The following is a 5,559-nucleotide window of genomic DNA, read 5'->3' on the forward strand; positions in this document are numbered from 1 at the left end:
ACGCACCCTGAGTGCATTCGGGGCCGTGCATCGGCACCCACACAGATGTCACATTGGGTACAGCCACTGCACCCCAGTTGACAGCAATGGGACTGCCTACACGGGATGCTGGGAACACCTGTGCATCCCCATTCCGGTAAACACGACCCTCCCATGGGGTACGGATTCATACCCCCCGTGTGTGTGAATGAGGCCTAAGGGTGAATGGAATATTTAGCTTCATTGTAGTTTAGGTTAAGTTTGGATTTTTTTCTGGAGGAGTTTTGAGTGGACATAAGTGATTTACCCCGCTCAACGGGGTGGCGGCCTTAGAGAACAGAGGCCGCATATGGGTAGCACAAAGGCTTAGGGGTTAGCCTTGCAGCACTGGGGTCCTTCAAATCCTAACCAGGACACTATCTGCATGGAGTTTGCATGTTCTCCCTGTGCTTGCGTGGGTTTCCTCCGGGTACTCCGGTTTCCTCCCACACTACAAAGACATGCTACCTTTGCGTTGGTGGTGCAGTGGTGAGCATAGCTGCCTTCCAAGCAGCTGACCCGGGTTCAATTCCCGGCCAACGCCATCTCCAATACTTGGAGTCCTCAGAGAGAAAAGCGCTATACAAGGTAAATGCTGAGTAATCACGCCTCGATTGGGGTCATACTGAAAGTAAAGGGGTCGCATATTACACTCATACTCCCCCCAGCAGGAATATTACACCCATACTCCACCCAGCAGGAATATTACACCCATACTCCCCCCAGCAGGAATATTACACCAATACTCCCCCCCCCCCAGCAGGAATATTACACCCATACTCCCCCCCAGCAGGAATATTACACCCATACTCCCCCCAGCAGGAATATTACACCCATACTCCCCCCCCCCCCCCAGCAGGAATATTACACCCATACTCCCCCCCAGCAGGAATATTACACCCATACTCCCCCCCCAGCAGGTATATTACACCCATACTCCCCCCAGCAGGAATATTACACCCACACTCCCCCCCCAGCAGGAATATTACACCCATACCCCCCCCCCCAGTGGCGTAGCGTGGGGGGTGCAGGGGGTGCCGTGGCCCTGGGCGCGATATTTAGGGGGGCACAATTTCAAGCCAGGGTGTGTCACACTGGCTGCGTTCTCCTAAATTTCATTTCCTGTGTCCCCGGCCACCCGAAAAAACCTAACTCCGTCAGTGTAGTGTAGTGGACAGTATAATATATTAGTCAGTGTAGGGGACAGTATAGAATAGTGGTCAGTGTAGTGTAGTGGACAGTATAGTGGTCAGTGTAGGGGACAGTATAGAATAGTGGTCAGTGTAGTGTAGTGGACAGTATAGTGGTCAGTGTAGTGAACAGTATAGTATAGTGGTCAGTGTAGTGTAGTGGACAGTATAGTGGTCAGTGTAGTGAACAGTATAGTATAGTGGTCAGTGTAGTATAGTGGTCAGTGTAGTGAACAGTATAGTATAGGGGTCAGTGTAGTGTAGTGGACAGTATAGTATAGTGGTCAGTGTAGTGGACAGTATAGGGGTCAGTGTAGTGTAGTATAGTGGTTAGTGTAGTGGTCAGTGTAGTGAACAGTATAGTATAGTAGTCAGTATAGTATAGTGGTCAGTGTAGTGTAGTAGACAGTATAGTATAGTGGTCAGTATAGGTATCAGGTGGGTCAGTACTATTGGATTTGAAGGGACTCGGGAAGTGCTAAAAGTCCACAAGTTAGGGGGGGGGCGCAAATTACTTGACTTTTCCCTCGGGTGCTGACAACACACGCTACACCACTGCCTAAAGGGGCAGGACTGGTAATTGCCCTGCTGGTGAACCCCCCAGCCCCCCCCCCCCCCCCTGGCAGGACGAGGTGGACGCTTTTTTTTTTCTATAGGTTCCATTATTATACCAATGTTTTTTTTTTACGTTGGTTGCCGCCACCCCTCAACCATCGCTCGACCATCCCGCGGCCACCCCTCAACCATCCCGTGGCCACCCCAAGCACTACAGTAAAGTGGCAGTCAAGGGGGCTCAGGGTGCCAAATGACAGTTCTCCGCTCCTCACAATTTACTCCAGGCCAGGCCCGAGCCTAGGTGTCATCTCAAGTAAGGCGGATCGCCATGGAGGCCACCTGCCGACCCGCCGCACCATATTCACCGTCGGCTCCTACAGGAAACAATCACGTACCTGTGCGTCGCGCCTTCCTTCCGAGTCCGCGCACCCAGGAAACCTTCACCCTGACCCACATGATGTTACCATCGAGACAGGCATTGTAGCGCGAGCTACAGTATGCCTGTCCCGATTTTTTTAACCCCGTACTCACCTCGTAGTCGTCCATCGTAGATTTCGGCTCCCGCGGGGAATGGGCGTGCCTATGGAGAGGGAGGATGATTGACGGCCGGCCCTGGCACGTCACTCTCCCCGAAGACAGCCGGAGTAGGTCTCGGCTCTTCACGGCGCGTGCGCACAGGCTATGCGCACGCGTCGTGAAGACCAAGCCTATTTCGGCTATTTCCGGAGAAGCGTGACGCGCCAGAGCCGGCCGTCAATCATCCTCCGTCTCCAGAGGCACGCCCATTCCCCGGTATCTTCGATGGACGACTACAAGGTGAGTATGGGGGGAAAAAATTCGGGACAGGCATACTGTAGCTCGCGCTACAGTGCCTGATTTAAAGGTAAAAGAAAAAAAAAAAATTTTTTTCCTGTCGATAGGGTGAACCCCCGCTTTAAGCTGCCATTCGCTGCACCACAAGCTGATTAGCGGGTCCCGGCCTAAATGATTTATGTCCGGCGCCCGCTGAACGGCTGGTAAACAACACAAAGCTCTCTACATATAGCAGGCGATCCGCATTCAAGCGGAGTTCCGGCCACAATTTCACTTTTTAAATATAAATGCCCCTGTAATACACAAGCTTAATGTATTCTAGTAAAGTTAGTCTGTAAACTAAGGTCCGTTTTGTTAGGTTGTTACAGCATTTAGACACTTTATAAAATAGAAATTGACTGGGGCCATCTTAAGTGTGGGCATCATGAAGCCAGACTGTATGACTTCCTGGATTTCAGCCTTGCAGATCTCGCACATGCTCAGTGCTACACAAGCAGTGTCAGATCAGGTTTCAGCACCTGTGCTGTCCAAGTCACATGATTCTTTGAGACTGGGGAATGCACAGACTCCTGGAACGTTACACCCACTACATTCCCAGGAGTCTGTGCGGTGTAGGTTAGGAAGCATTAAGCACCTAGGTGCAGGAAGAGGGAAGATTAACTATTCTGCCTAGCAACAACACTTTGAAGGCATCTAAAAAAAAATTTTTTTTTTTCGTAAAGGACTAATGACATTTTTTTAAAACTACTGATGTAATGTTACATTTATGGGTGGAACTCCACTTTCAGATGAAAAGTTTAATATGAAAACGGTGTTTAAACCGCACAGGTGAGGTATCGCCGCGATCGTTAGAGCGAGAGCAATAATTCTAGCACCAGACCGCCTCTGTACCTCACAAGATGCAACCAGTAGAACATTTTAAACGTCGCCTATGGAGATCAAAGTTTTGTGAGTGGACGCAATTTTGAAGCATGACGTGTTGGGTATCAATTTACTCGGTGTAACATTATCTTTCACATTATCATTTTTTTGGCTTGTATGGTATGTTGACTCCCAATTGATTGTGTAAAAAATAAATAAAAAATTGGGCTAACTTTACTGTTGTCAACATTTTTTTTTTCAAATTTAATTCAAAAAAGTGTTATCTTATGTTGCTGGGGGTATTTTCTTGTTGGGGAGATCTGTTGTTGCAGAGGGGTTCTATAGTTGCTGGGAGGGATCTATTGTTGCTGGAGGAGATTTATTGTTGCGGAGGGGGGGGGTCTATTGTTGCTGAGGGGATCTGTAGTTGCTGGGATGGATCTATAATTGCTGTGGGGGTGTCTATTTTGCTGGGTGGATCTGTTGTTGAGGGATCTATTATTGCTGGCTGCAGGGGACCAATTTACTGCCTTTCATTAGCAAATTCCATACTACTTAGCGCCAAATGATGATATTTTTCTGTATTCTCTAGGTCAGGGATAAGCAATTAGCGGACCTCCAGCTGTTGCAAAACTACAAGTCCCACCATGCCTCGGCCTCTGGGTGTCATGCTTGTGACTCTCAGAGTCTTGCTATGCCTCATGGGACTTGTAGTTCTGCAACAGCTGGAGGTCCGCTAATTGTATATCCCTGCTCTAGGTAAAGGATGGAACCAACAGAAGGTGCTCAGAGGTGGGTAGGCGGCGGAGACAAGGGGTGCTCAGAGGTGGGTAGGGGGAGGAGACAAGAAGTGCTCAGAGGTGGGTAGGGGCGAACACAAGAAGTGCTCAGAGGTGGGTAGGGGCGGAGTCAAGGGGTGCTCAGAGGTAGGTAGGGGGCGGAGAAAAAGGGTGCTCAGAGGTGGGTAGGCGGCGGAGACAAGGGGTGCTCAGAGGTGGGTAGGGGGAGGAGACAAGAAGTGCTCAGAGGTGGGTAGGGGCGGAGACAAGGGGTGCTCAGAGGTGGGTAGGGGACAGAGCCTGGGGGTGCTCAGAGGTGGGTAGGAGGTGCTCAGAGGTGGGTAGGATGTGGAGACAAGCGGTGCTCAGAGGTGGGTAGGGGGCGGAGACAAAGGGTGCTCAGAGGTGGGTAGGGGGCGGAGACAAGAGGTGCGTAGGGGGCAGAGACAAGGGGGTGCTCAGAGGTAGGTAGGGGGTGGAGACAAGAGGTGCTCAGAGGTGGGTAGGGGCAGAGACAAGGGGTGCTCAGAGGTAGGTAGGGGGCGGAGACAAGGGGTGATTTTGAAAAAGGGGGGGGGGTACATGCACCTTCTCTCTATTCCTCTAGTGTATTCAAAATGAAAAATAAATAAAGTTTTGACCATTGTTCTACTTTACTTTATCCTCCTGGATGTAGCTCCATCTATTGGAGAAATCTGGAATCTCCTCTGCTATAGAAATCTCTACCGGTATCTTTGTTACTCCTATTTATTATTCAGACTGCAAAGGCTGCTGGGAAGTGTAGTTTTCGAGGCCCAATGAGCTCATGTTTTCCAGACATCATTGGTGGTGACACTACAAATCCCATCATGCCTCTAGGACTCGTGCCTATGGATCTCAGAGTCTTCCGATGCCTTGTGGGACTTGTAAGTAGTCCGGAGCTGGAGTGGCCTACCCATGCCCTGCAATGCAGCCGACATGTGCGGACCAGGAATGGAGAATTAGGAGACAGCGCTCAAATTTTATAGTAAAAGAATCTGACTTTTCTTCCTGTTCATATTTGAATTTTTACCTGAGCTGTACAAGAACATTGCTGTGCTTGAACCCAGAGGAGACTGTACGGATTTCTACTATTCATGATGATAAAAATGCCCTTAAAGAGGACATATAGGTACGTGCCTGTGCCCAGCCGTGCCATTCTGCAGACGTACATGATGCATTAGGATAAAAAGCTTTCCGTGTGCCGCAGTCCCCCTAACACTTACCTGAGGTCCCTCTCTGTCCACCACCCTCATAGCCATCCGAGATTCAGATTGGCTGAGACACAACAGCGGTGCTACTGGCTCCTGCTGCTGTCAAAGTCA

General features: G+C 49.9%; 1 non-coding gene across 1 annotated transcript; it reads left to right on the plus strand.

Annotated features, from left to right (window-relative positions):
- Window positions 1–490: 490 nt before the first annotated feature.
- Window positions 491–562, plus strand: TRNAG-UCC. The gene has a single exon. It is a non-coding gene; the product is annotated as a tRNA-Gly (tRNA).
- Window positions 563–5,559: the final 4,997 nt, after the last annotated feature.

This window comes from Rana temporaria, chromosome 12 (assembly GCF_905171775.1).
Source record: "Rana temporaria chromosome 12, aRanTem1.1, whole genome shotgun sequence".
NCBI classification, from domain to species: Eukaryota; Metazoa; Chordata; class Amphibia; order Anura; family Ranidae; genus Rana; species Rana temporaria.